This window comes from Frieseomelitta varia, unplaced genomic scaffold (assembly GCF_011392965.1).
Source record: "Frieseomelitta varia isolate USP_RPSP 00005682 unplaced genomic scaffold, Fvar_1.2 scaffold_285, whole genome shotgun sequence".
In the NCBI taxonomy this organism is placed as follows: Eukaryota; Metazoa; Arthropoda; class Insecta; order Hymenoptera; family Apidae; genus Frieseomelitta; species Frieseomelitta varia.
This window is the reverse complement of record NW_025110018.1, coordinates 1731843-1744428: the sequence shown is the minus strand read 5'-3', so window position 1 is coordinate 1744428 and position 12586 is coordinate 1731843. Positions and strand designations below refer to the sequence as shown.

At 33.1% G+C, this 12586-nt stretch overlaps 1 long non-coding RNA gene across 1 annotated transcript; it reads right to left on the bottom strand.

The window, feature by feature from the left end:
- Positions 1–11336: 11336 nt before the first annotated feature.
- Positions 11337–12296, bottom strand: LOC122529407. Its single transcript, XR_006306793.1, has 3 exons — positions 12207–12296; positions 11834–12071; positions 11337–11720 (listed from the first exon to the last, which is right to left on the bottom strand). It is a non-coding gene; the product is annotated as an uncharacterized LOC122529407 (long non-coding RNA).
- Positions 12297–12586: the final 290 nt, after the last annotated feature.

The window sequence follows — 12586 nt, the reverse complement described above, 5'->3', positions numbered from 1 at the left end:
TTGAGTTTGCCAAATTTTCGAGAAAGTAACAATTTTACATCAAGTAGAACGTATCAATCACTAATCAGACACTTGTAAATCATACAGTCATGTAATATTCTGTTACAATGTTTAAACGATTATTAAAAATATTATTAAAATTACTACCAAACTGAAGATTTTCGTGTACTCCTCTGAACACAATAAGAAACAGAAGTGTATTAAATATTGCAATAAACGCTTCATTTCGAACGTAATAATTTTTCTTCGCGTAATCTCTGCAACTTCAAATTTCCCATAAATGCGCGGAGAAATCCGTTACGTGACGTTTAAACGCGACAGACATCACTGAAATTATTGCTCGCAAGCTCGGTGGGACTTCACAGTTTCCGGGAATTGCGGCACGTAACGGTCAAATTTACGGAAATTCGAAGGCATACAGTTTTTTTCCCCCTCCTTCGCTTAACAGGCGGATTATCCTCTGCGGGGACGGCGATTTAAACAAATGTTAATTCATTCTCGCGCTCGATCGGAATTGCCTTTGCCGCAAATAATTCCTCGCCGAATACTACCCCCACTCTCGAGCACTGCTTTACATTTTCACGGGATTACTCTTCAGGCGTTCGCTTCTCCTAATTCGTTCTCTCTAATCAGATGAAATTTCTCACTGTTCGCGCGTTTAACGTTCGAGTGTTGATCGAATAAAGTATAAAACTGGTCGAAGGGCAATTTCAAGTCGATTTCGAGAAACGATCCACTAAAATGCGAAACTTATGAAAGGACGAGGTCAACGTGGCAAGCGTACGATAATTACTATTATTGCCGTAGCGTTGAATACAAATTTATTTATTTTGTGTGTCTAGAACAAATTCTATCGATATAATGTCGAACGTGTTATCAAAATTTAAATATAATAATGTAGTCTTGGTAATTATCGGTTATCGGTTATTATAAATAATCTGTATTTATAATTTTAGCTATGTTCAAATATAACAGATGGCCTGTTTGTTGATCGTGGGAATATGATAAAATATGAATGTGATGAGAAAAGAAAGAAAGTCCAACGTAGCCAAAAAAAAACATAGTCGAGAGAGTCGTGAGAGAGCGTTGAAAGAGAACTGTCAAAAAGTGTCAATTGTGTTGTTGAAAGAATTGGTTTGGTCTGTTTAATTCGTGTTTTTTTAAAGTAATTTGTCTTGTTTAATTATTTGTTGTTCTATTACCATAATTTTCATTAAACAAACATTATTTATATTATATCTCTACAATAATAACATGCTTTGTTAAACTAAGTCAATTTTCTTATTTTATATTTGAACGTAATGTAATAATTGTTCTTCTGTTAATTACCGGTAGTTTTCATATAACGATTAACTGCAACGAAACGGAAAGGTCAGGGTGGAACTGGGCGAAGAATGTTTCAGCGACGTCCTCTTGCTTCATTCTCCGTTATGGAACTTGCAAGAAGTTCCCCTCTGTTCGCTCGTCTTTCTCATTTCCTTCTGAAGTTTTCCATTCCGTTCGTCAAAGAACTCGTCGAAGAACTCGTCGAACTATACCCATAATGTACGCATGGCACCCAAAGTTGTTCCAGCATCACGATACTTTCTTCTTTTTTTTTTTTTTTTTCTTTTTCAAAATTAAAATACAACAGTCCTTTCTGTTTTCTTATTCGGGACGCCGTGTGATAAAGTTTAAAAAATTATCTTGCGAGGCAAGAGTTGCTGAAGAGAAATCAAATCCTCGTGACCTCGTGACTATTTCACAGACTCGTGGATATGGAACTCGTGAACTCTTGATTTCTAGGGTGCTCGACGTTAGTCTCATGGTTCTGATTATATGTTTCTGGTTCTTAGCTACGGTGTGTCTCACGATCCAGACGTTGCAAACGAGATATCCAACTTATTGCTCTACGTAATAGATGTCGTTTAAAATATGAATATTAGAAATCCTCGATTTTTTTGCTGGCATCGATGCATTGGTTTCTTTCTTTCTTTTTTTTTTTTTTTTTTTTTTTTTTTTTTTTTGTTTAGGTTTCGTTGTAACTTAATGAATAATTAAACTAGAATAACTAGAATTCGAGATTTCGTGATCTTATGATTTGATGTAGATTTGATTATCTGCAAGATATAGATATTGTAGATCCCCGATTTTTTGCTAATATTGATGCAAAAATTTTTAGATTTGATGATTAATTAATTAGTACAGTTTTGTAATTAACTAGATAGAATTGGAGATTTTCTGATCTCATGATTAGATGCAATAGATCTCATCCTCTGTAAGATCGATTCTCGACTTTCTACTCACATTGATGCACTAGTTTTTAGATCTCATGATTGATTAATTAGATTAATGCAGATTTATAATTAACCAGATAGTAAAAAAGTCAACATTTATTGATCTCACGATTATATGCAATAGATCTTATCGTTTGTAAAATGTACATAGATATTGTAGATCCTCAATTTCTTGCTAACATTAATGCACTAGATTTTAGGTTAGGTTTGCAGTAAATTAATTATTATAATATATTCGAGATTTCTTAATCTCGTGATTAGATGCAACTATAAGATCTCATTGTCTTTAAGATTTATAAAGTATCTGAAGCAAAAATCTCACGATCTTTATGATATTGTCGTAGAGGTTTTTCATAGGTCTCTCGACTACTTAGATAGCGTAGAAATTGAGGTTTCTTAATTTCGCTCGTAGATGTTGCGGATCTTATTAAGATATGCATGTTGTAAGCCCTGGAGTCCTTGATGACATTGTTTTTTTTCTTTTTCTTCATGACTGGTTTTTAAATCCCATGGTTAACCACATAGTGTAAAAACTGAAAACTTCTTAATCTCGGGATTAGTGAACTTTATATTCTCGTAAAATTGATACATCTCGAATAATCTTGGTTTCGTCGATATATCGATGTTTGACAGTAGAACTACCCAAGTAGCCAAAATGATCAATTTACAATTTTTTGGAATATAATTCTGCAGATTTGCAAATACCTTATATTTTTAGCGATTCGGGTAATTTTTATAAATTTACACGAATGAAAGTTTGTGTCTCCTGTTGTTTCATACACTTTCCTATTCATTTTGCACTCTAGTTTCTTCGATACAATGTTTATGTTTTAATCGTCGGTAATTCTAGTGTTAGATCCTTTTATTACTTAGATAATGCAGAAGTGGGAATTTCTCAATTTCACCAGTAAGTATGTTCGGTTCTCATATTTAAAACACGAGTAATCCCTCAACTTCTGAGGTACTTGAAAAACGAGTCTCACGATTCTCATAATATAGATCATTTGATTAGCTAGGTACTATAAAAATCCAATTTTTTTTTTTAGATCTTCCAGCTAGATATTGCAGATCTTATCGTTCTGGATTTTACATGTTAGTGTTATGTATGAAGCTTAGTAATTATCGAGCTTAATCAGGATGTGTTGCACAACTTTATACACACGGAAGTCGATGCTCTTCGATGTTGCCTTTCTTGAAAGACCTCGAGGCACATCCGGAGAAGCCCCTCGCGCTTTGAGTTGTTCATAGACGTTCCCATATCTTGTCTTTTGTGCCAATTGGTCGCTCTCTCAACTTCGGGGTTGTTTGGAACACGAAACTGTAGTCACGAATATCGCCAGCTTTGGTCGTTGCAACTCCCCAACTTGTACTTTGTACACTTCTAGCTCTCTCGAAATATACATTTGCTGCATAGATTTACCAAAATACAGATTTTCTGGCTTCAGGATGTAGATTCCAGTTACAAATTGATCGTAAACTTCACAGTTTGCGATAATAACCACGGATCTTTGTGCACTTCACGAGAAATTTCACTTTTATACGTAAAATTTCTTCAATCTTTTGCCCTCTTAGTTGGCAAAAAAAATCAATCTAATGATAATTGATATTAAATTCTCACGTCTGTTAAGTTGCAAAAGATAAAGCGAATATCTGATTTCTTATATTTTTCGTGCCGTTTTCTTATATTTTCTATTTTATCGAGTATATACTCTGCTTTCCAGCAAGAAACATCTGGAAATAATGGATTCTTTTGTAATGCAAAAGTCAAGATTCCAATTTATCCGTAATTTGTGTTCGAACATGTAGTTTCCACAAGTAAGAAATATTCAAGAGAATGTACCAATACCAATTTACTTACAAAAACGTATAAAAAATATGATTCTTTAAACACGCTGTTCAAACAAGTGGTTTCTTCGCAAAATGATAGACACGACGTTAAATTCGTCGTTAAAGAATTCATCAATTTACATAAAAACTGTATCTTCAATCATTTTCGTGTTAAATATTTGACAAAGTATGTTCCACATTCCCAACTTTGATGGTAGTTTTCATCCTTTCAATGTTGACGATTATCGATAAAAGAAACAGAACTACATTTATGCCAAATTTCATCAAAATCGGTGACTGACACCTCGCTATATTCCTTTGCAAGATTTCTATGTAATTATATCTATATAATTATGGAATTATATACAATTATATCCATATAATTATAGAATATTTTATCTTCTTATATAAGATTTCTCTAAGATTGCTATATTCCTATATAATAATTATATATATAGTTATATCTATATTGCTATATTATAGATATATATATAATTATATATATATATATATATATATTATTGCTATATTCTAAGATTGCTATATAATAATTATATATATAATTATATCTATATAATTATATATATAATTATATCCATATAATTATAGAATATTTTATCTTCTTATATAAGATTTCTCTAAGATTGCTATATTCCTATATAATAATTATATATATAGTTATATCTATATTGCTATATTATAGTTATATATATAATTATATATAATATATATATATATATATATATATTATTGCTATATTCTAAGATTGCTATATAATAATTATATATATAATTATATCTATATAGTTATAGAATTATAAAATTATAATTATGGAACATTCTATCTTATATAAGATTTCTCTAAGATTCTATATTCCTACACCAGGCTAACAACAGGCTAACTGGCGACCCTTTGCCCCTACTTTCCTCATCGCTATCCCCTCCACTGCCATCAGTCTCTCCAACTTGCTTAGAGAAATCAACAAACAGAAAGGCTAGAGCTCGTGCACAGCGTGGAAACTTCAATGTTGCGGAGAATGTAGCGCTGGTAATCAGAAAATTAGGGGCAAGAGCTGTCAATTAGTCAGCTCTGTTCTACGCGGTGCGATGGGTTTTCGTGACTTATTTGTTTTACAAGCTATCAATTTTAGCCTCGGAACGTTTCCGAATTGTTGTTCCTCGAACAGCAGGTTTCAATATCCGGCGAACTACGAAGGATCATCCATCCAATTAACATTCACCCGCGTAATTACCAATTATAATGCTCGTAAGGTTCGCGTAATGAAGATGCCATCTGCAATAACTGAAATTTATTCCTCGAGGGAATATCGATAAAATTGGGATGACAATGGAGCTGACGTGCGAATTTACCGTCTCGCTGGTATTTCGAGCCGAAAATTGGTTTGCTTCGTCCTTCCAAACAAAAACTCGTTAATAGGTTTCGCGGCTCGCATACAACCACCGGGTCGTACTTGCACATTGCATCGTGGCACAGCCCTCGGTTATCGGATTAAGATTATTCGAAGTTTTCTCGTTATTCTTTTCGTGAACGCTTTTACGAAGCGAATTTTATAACGCCGAAGTTTACTAAGTATCAATGGTAATTAAAACTCGTAAATTGGAAAGGACCTTACCGACGATACTGGCGAGAAGTGAAACCAATTTCCATGGATGATTAATAATTTATATGTCCTAAATTACATTCGCTTTGAGTACATTTCAATCGCTTTGTTCAACATGCATGTAACGCACGGTTTCTTCATTTTCATTTGGTCAAATATTTTAATGATTTAATTATTAAGTTGGCTGGAAAAGTAATAGCGGTTTTTTTTTTTTTTTTTTTTTGTTCGATATTTTTTCGTGTATTGTACTTATACGTTCGTTAGATTTTGTACGTTGCATTTACACTTTTTCTGATATCATTTGTTTCAAATATTGAGAGAAGAAAATCGTTCATTTCAATATTTGACAGTATTATATATTTTCTAGGTGTTGAATTAATTGACATTTTTCTGTATTTCGAAGTTGGTTTTTTTTTTGACTTTGTCCTCGTCATTTGTGTTTGCTGTTGCAACTGAGATGCCTTCGTCACTCGTAAATTGTCACTTAAAATTGTTGATTTATCAGTAGAATTAAAGATAGCTTCTTCGTTTTTTTTTTTCTTCTTAGTAAGGTCTTGTATCTTATACTATAGTACGTTCTTTTGCAGTGTCTAAAATATAATAATAATTAAACAATTAAATAATAATGAATAAATAATGACAACAATCGCAGAATTAAAGACAGCTATTCCACTAATATTGTTTTCTTCTAAGATAAAGTCTTCTATCTTATATTTCAGTAAGTTCATTCGACAATTACACAAATCACAAAATTACGTCAAACATGTAATAATAACATACAGAATACAAGAATAATGCAAGAAAAACTATTTGTTACTAGTAAATATTCTATTCGGACAGTAAGATGTTCGAGTAGTATATAATTTGAATATTAAAATAATAATAATATATCAATATCAATATACATCAGCATAATTTATTAATCTATTAATTACAATATTCATTATTATATTTATTAAAATATCAATTAATATTTCATTAAATAAATATTTCAGTAACAAAATAATATTCAGCGAGACTCTACTATACATATGTATACTGTGTTTTCGTAGATTTCGTCTTCCATAACTGTTCATTGTACAGTGTTACGTTTCTCCAGTATCAAATAAAGATCTGTCTTCGTAGATTGCGCCACGTTCTTCTAAAACAGTGTCGCAATTTTAGCTCGCCATTTTATTACCACATTTATCAATTCGAAAAGAAATTTCGCCTTATTCACCAAGAGACTGGAGAGTTTCACTTGTTTCCCTTATCTAGGTGGATCGAATTCGACAAGTTTACTTTGGGTAGCCGAGCCCCGGATCCCATCTACATAAGAGACCGTAGCAGGTGCCTAAATCCTGCCTGTTTATATTAGGTATTAAATACAATTTACATTGTATTCGAAATTTTCACCCACCGCGCCTCGCCCTCGCCCACGTGCTTCTCTTGGGTAATGCTAATAGGCCGTGCACGAAATTCTACTTTCCCTGAACAAATGTAATTAGCGTATTTTGTTTCAATTAAAATGTACTGGCAATTTGCTACATGTTATTACTCGTTAATTAAAGTGGGGAAGTGATAATTACGTACGTAGTTAATTAATATTCGGACGCTAGTTTTCTAAAAAGACGCGTCGTGTAACGTCGTTTTATTCGAACTCTTTATCATTTATTATTATATTATATTATTGTAATATTATATAATAAATTATATAATTTATATAATTAATATTATATTATATATTAATATTAATATTTATATAATATTATATTATATATTATATACTATTATATTATATAATTTATACTATATATTAATATTAATATTTGTATAATATTTATACAATATTATATTATATATTATATTATAATATAATTTATACTATATATTAATATTAATATTTATGTAATAAATTATATACATATAATAAATATTTATATAATAATAAAAATAATATAATAATAAATTATATAAATTATATATATAATCAGCTGTAATCAAATGCGTAGCCATTTTTTAATAATTTGTATAATAATAAATTATATAAATATAATTATATAATAATAATTATATAAATATAATTTATATAATTATATAAATATACTTATAATTATACAAATATACTTATAATTATATAAATATAATTTATGTAGTAATAAATTATATAAATTATAAAAAAAATGGCTACGCGTTTGATTACAGCTGATTCTTAAGTATCCGACGTTCGTTTCGTTCAGTTTTTTCCCCCACCAGCTCGAAAATGCCTCGCCATTTGTAATCGTTATCGCGGCTGGTAGAAAAATCGCGACCCATTACGAGGTCACGTAAACTCAAGGACGGGGCCCTTAGGGTTAATGCTGTTTGTAGGTACAGCCTGTAGAACGGTTCCCGTGTTTTTTCTTCGCGCAATGGCGACCGCATTTGTCAGCGTCTCCGATAGATCTAGCCACCGGCTTGAGAAAAAGTCCGCGAACGCGAATCGCATAATTCTACTTTACCCTCTCCCCTCCACGGTCTACGACCCGGTGTTACGCGTCTATTAAATTTTAAATAAACTTTTTCCTCGTTGATGTTATTTTCAAAATTAAGAATATTTCCATTTCACCATTTGAACAATTTATTGATGCGAAAAATCATCATGAACAACAAATTTCTTTTTTTATTAACAGCTATAAAATTCCAATTTTATTTTTTATCAACAACTATAATTATTAATTTACAATTACATTTTTTTGTCGTTTTATAAATTTTTGACTTAACATAATAATTTTATTAATTTCAAATGGAATTTTTGTATTCAATTTGTATTAATATTAATTTTCAATTTATTAATATTAATAATCAACAAAGTTTAAATGTAATTTTGTAACCAGCGGATAGAAACTAATATGATAACAATTTCTAAGTTGCCACGTCAACAATTCTTATTTAAGCACGACCTTTGAAATTAACGCGAAGTGTCTACCTGTTAAATTATTATAATTCATAATATTTTAATAAAAACAAATAAACGTTAAGTTATTATAATTTCTAAAAGTTTACTGCTTTTTTAAAGGATACAATAAATTCTTTCTAAAAGAATACAACAATATACACCAATATTAGCTACAACAATCGATATTTTGATTTTTTTTACTAAACTCACAATTTTTAAATTTACGTAACTTACAATCAGCAAAATTTCAGTGTAATTTTACAACCAACGGACAGAAGAAAAAATGTACGTCGTAAATAATTTCTACGCTTTTCAGCGTGGCACAGTCCTCGAGATTAGACAGAAAAATTCACTTATTCCTGCCAAGTGAACAAGAGAATGATAATTTCGCCAACCTGCAGCCACTTCTCCCCCTCCCAAACGTTTCCAACAGACAATTAGACAAAAGTGGATCACGGAAAAGTCGAGTGAACAGCCAGAGAACACGTCCACTTCGGTGGCAAAGTGCACGATGGCGCACTCGTGTATCGATCTCCCTATAATTTTATTAACAAGCTACTTAGGAGAGGTTTCACCGGTGCACGGTGCACGGTCCTCGTCATTTTCATCTCGTTCATCGGCTTCCTCCGTCCCAGCTGCAACTTATTGTTGCCGCGTCGTTTTCTGCCCTGCGAACGTTTAATTGAAACTTTTTCTTATTTTTAAATAAAAGAAAAGAAGGATCGCGTCTCTCCGCGTCGATGAAAGCACGAACGGTGAAACGATCGATCAAACAGGAATCAATTTGCCGACGAGTGTTCCGTGTTCTCGTTTCGGAAAAGGTTTTTTATTATTCCGGTTACGTTCGTCGAGAAAAATGAAAATAAAAAGGGAGGATACGTGTATGCATTCGCGCCGAGCGGAATGTACACACGTCAAGAATAGAATCACAAATGGCGTAACGATATTATATATAACCGATCCGATACGTTCGCGCGATTTCACGATCCATTTCGTGGCCTCTTTGCGCGATCAGTGAAACGTTTTCTTTTTTTTTTTTTTTTTTGTTTTTTTTTTTTTTTTTGTTAATTTCCTTATGTGCTGTTGCAGTTCCTTGGGATTTGTGGTTCCCTATAACTTGCATTTAACATAAATACATTTGGTGTTGATTATTGATTGTTTTCTCGGTGATTTGTGTGAGCAAGAAGATTGTAAGTTTTTGCAGGAGGAAAAACTTTCAAAAACCTGCAGTGTCTTGGTGTATTAATCCAGTATTTCAATTCGTATGATTAAATTCTACTTTTTATCTCTTGAACGGCATCAGTAGACCACATTAAAAACCGTAATAATCTTGGAATTTTCAATTTTATTTAATTACGTTCCTAATCTCTATCATAAAAAATACAAAATACAAATAGAATACTGTGAATTTTAGTAATCTGAACATAAATAATTCAACGATATTGTTCAAGGATTAATAAATAAAAACATAAAAGTTGTGAAAGGAAATCCCAAAGATTCGCTTAATACTCTTTCCATTATATCAAGAAATTTTATCAAGAAATTTAAAGAAATTAAAATATTTACATTATCTAAGTAAATTCTTGCTTGATCTCTAATTGGTTAAGCCAAGATTATCAAAAGGTTCGACAGATACGTGAAATGTCCCTGACACGATTCTTTCACCGTGTGATTAATTGATGGCCATCGGGAGGTGAATGCTCTCCGCGTTATGTACCGGAGAACGAGCCGGTAAGAAACGACTAATTTATTATGCCTGACTATTCCTGTACCATTAATTTCTCCGTGCCTAAATAATTCGCGTTACTGGTTCGCACGACTCCTGCGTGTACACGCCCACGCGGTTACGCAACAATCCGTTCCCTGAGTTATTAGTCGCCAATATACAGGTAGACAACAAAGAAAGTAATCGCGACAGCGTTAATTGAAGTCGGAGCGGGAAATTTTAGCTAACGCTCAAGACCTAGCTACTCGAGATTCGCAATTCTCTTTCGTCGATTCGGCCAAGTTTCTATTGTCCCACGGAGCGTTTCATAATTATTATTCATCGCGGATAGATCGTGGAAGAATAATAGTCCCGATTCCACGGCTTGTTTTTTTTTTTTCTTTTTTCTTTTTTTTTGAACAAACTCGTCCCGCCGTGCACGGGTTTTCATTCAGCAGAACAATAGTATTCCACGACTGTGTACGCAACAAACTGCAGAGAATATAATGGGTAACGTCGGTGTAATCATTCTGCGAGAAAACGTGCCGAGTGATTTTGCATGAAGAAAAAGAAAAGGAACAAAAAACATGGTATTTTATAATTGCCATAATTGGCACAAAACTAACGATCAGCGGTCTTTTTCACCACGAGCATTGAGACGCATTCTCGTGCCATGGTTTATTAGCAGCAACCGACGTCTTCGTCACGCGTGCGTATGCGAGTAAAAGGCTAGCTACCCCTGGCCTGTGATGGTTTTGCGTGCTCCTTTTTTACAGTCGACCGTGTGTGAATGAAATTGGTCGTCTCGTTAGGCTTTTTTTTTTTCACGGTTGAAAATACATTAGAAGGATCGTCAGAGTCCAGAACCGGCGTTTCCTTTAAAGGGGAGGAAGTTCAAACGAGATCCTGTCGTCGTCGTCGTCTTTGGGAAATGGTCGAAAAAATAAAGGACGTCGCATCTTGGATAACACGTCCTATCGGTATCATGTATCAACACACTCTCAATCTTTTAATTCAAATTTCAAGGCAAACCTGCCCTTGTACATATTTCAACGCTTCCGACATTTTCTACCGGCTGTGGTTATCATCGTGCATATAATCGAGTTCAATTAAAAAAAGAAAAACAAAATTACATAATACGAAGGAAAAATAAATACCTGAATTTCCTGTTAGTCACACGTTCAACCTTCTCGATGCATGGCTCGATGTGCACGTGAAATAAAATTCATTCACAAACTAGCACGACGACGATGAAAATTAATTTTCATTGTCAAAATCGAGTGGAACTGACACAAACTTTCGTTCGCCGGGACATCCGTTGACGCGATCCGCTCTTTAAGGCGACCGGAGGTTTACTGACACCGGCGCCTCCACCTGCTCGTAATGTAAGCCAGGTTTCAGTTTATCCTGTGATGCGTCACGTAGAGGGGCAGAAAGGACAAACGCGAAGAGTACTTATGTTAGTCGATATTCAGCCGTTTTCTTACCGTATGCACGTAGGATAAACACGAGACGGACGTCAAGTGGTAGAACTAGCTTTCAGAGTAAGCAATCTTCGTCAGTGACGCGAGATGACCGCCAACTCCAACAGTTATTGCATCGAAAAAATATTCAGCGTTATCACGAAGGAATCCGATCCGTGAACGAGATTTTATTACTGTTTATTAAATTTCTGATTTCCAATGTCGCCTTTGATCACATTTACTTCCACTCTATGACGTTTACCTGATAATATACAAAAAAAAGAATGAGGATTGTAAAATTTTAAACAAGTACAAATATCACGTTATCGCGGTTATCGAGAGAACACTTTATAAAATAGTTTTATGCTTCTAGTATACATGTTATTGCTTTGCTTACCGCATATTAAATGTTGGAATACGATGATGAAATAATAAGAGAAAGATTAGGAAAAATACGAATTTTTCGCTTAACGTTCTAACGGACGAGTCTATTAGAGTAATACTGAACATGGCCGCGAGATGTCAGGTGTCGCTACGAATTTAATTCAACAGAAGATGCAAAATTTTAAAAAAATACGACTACGATATTAAAATACCCATCACGATTGTATCGATAAAAAATTAAGATGTATTTTTTACGTAAAATATTACTATGCATCGGATACGGAATTTTATAACACGAATGAATAAAGATTGCAGAAACATGAAAATCTATACCCTGCTTACAAGTTATTTATTCTATATCTTGTTTGTAATTTTATATCAAAATTTAATTAC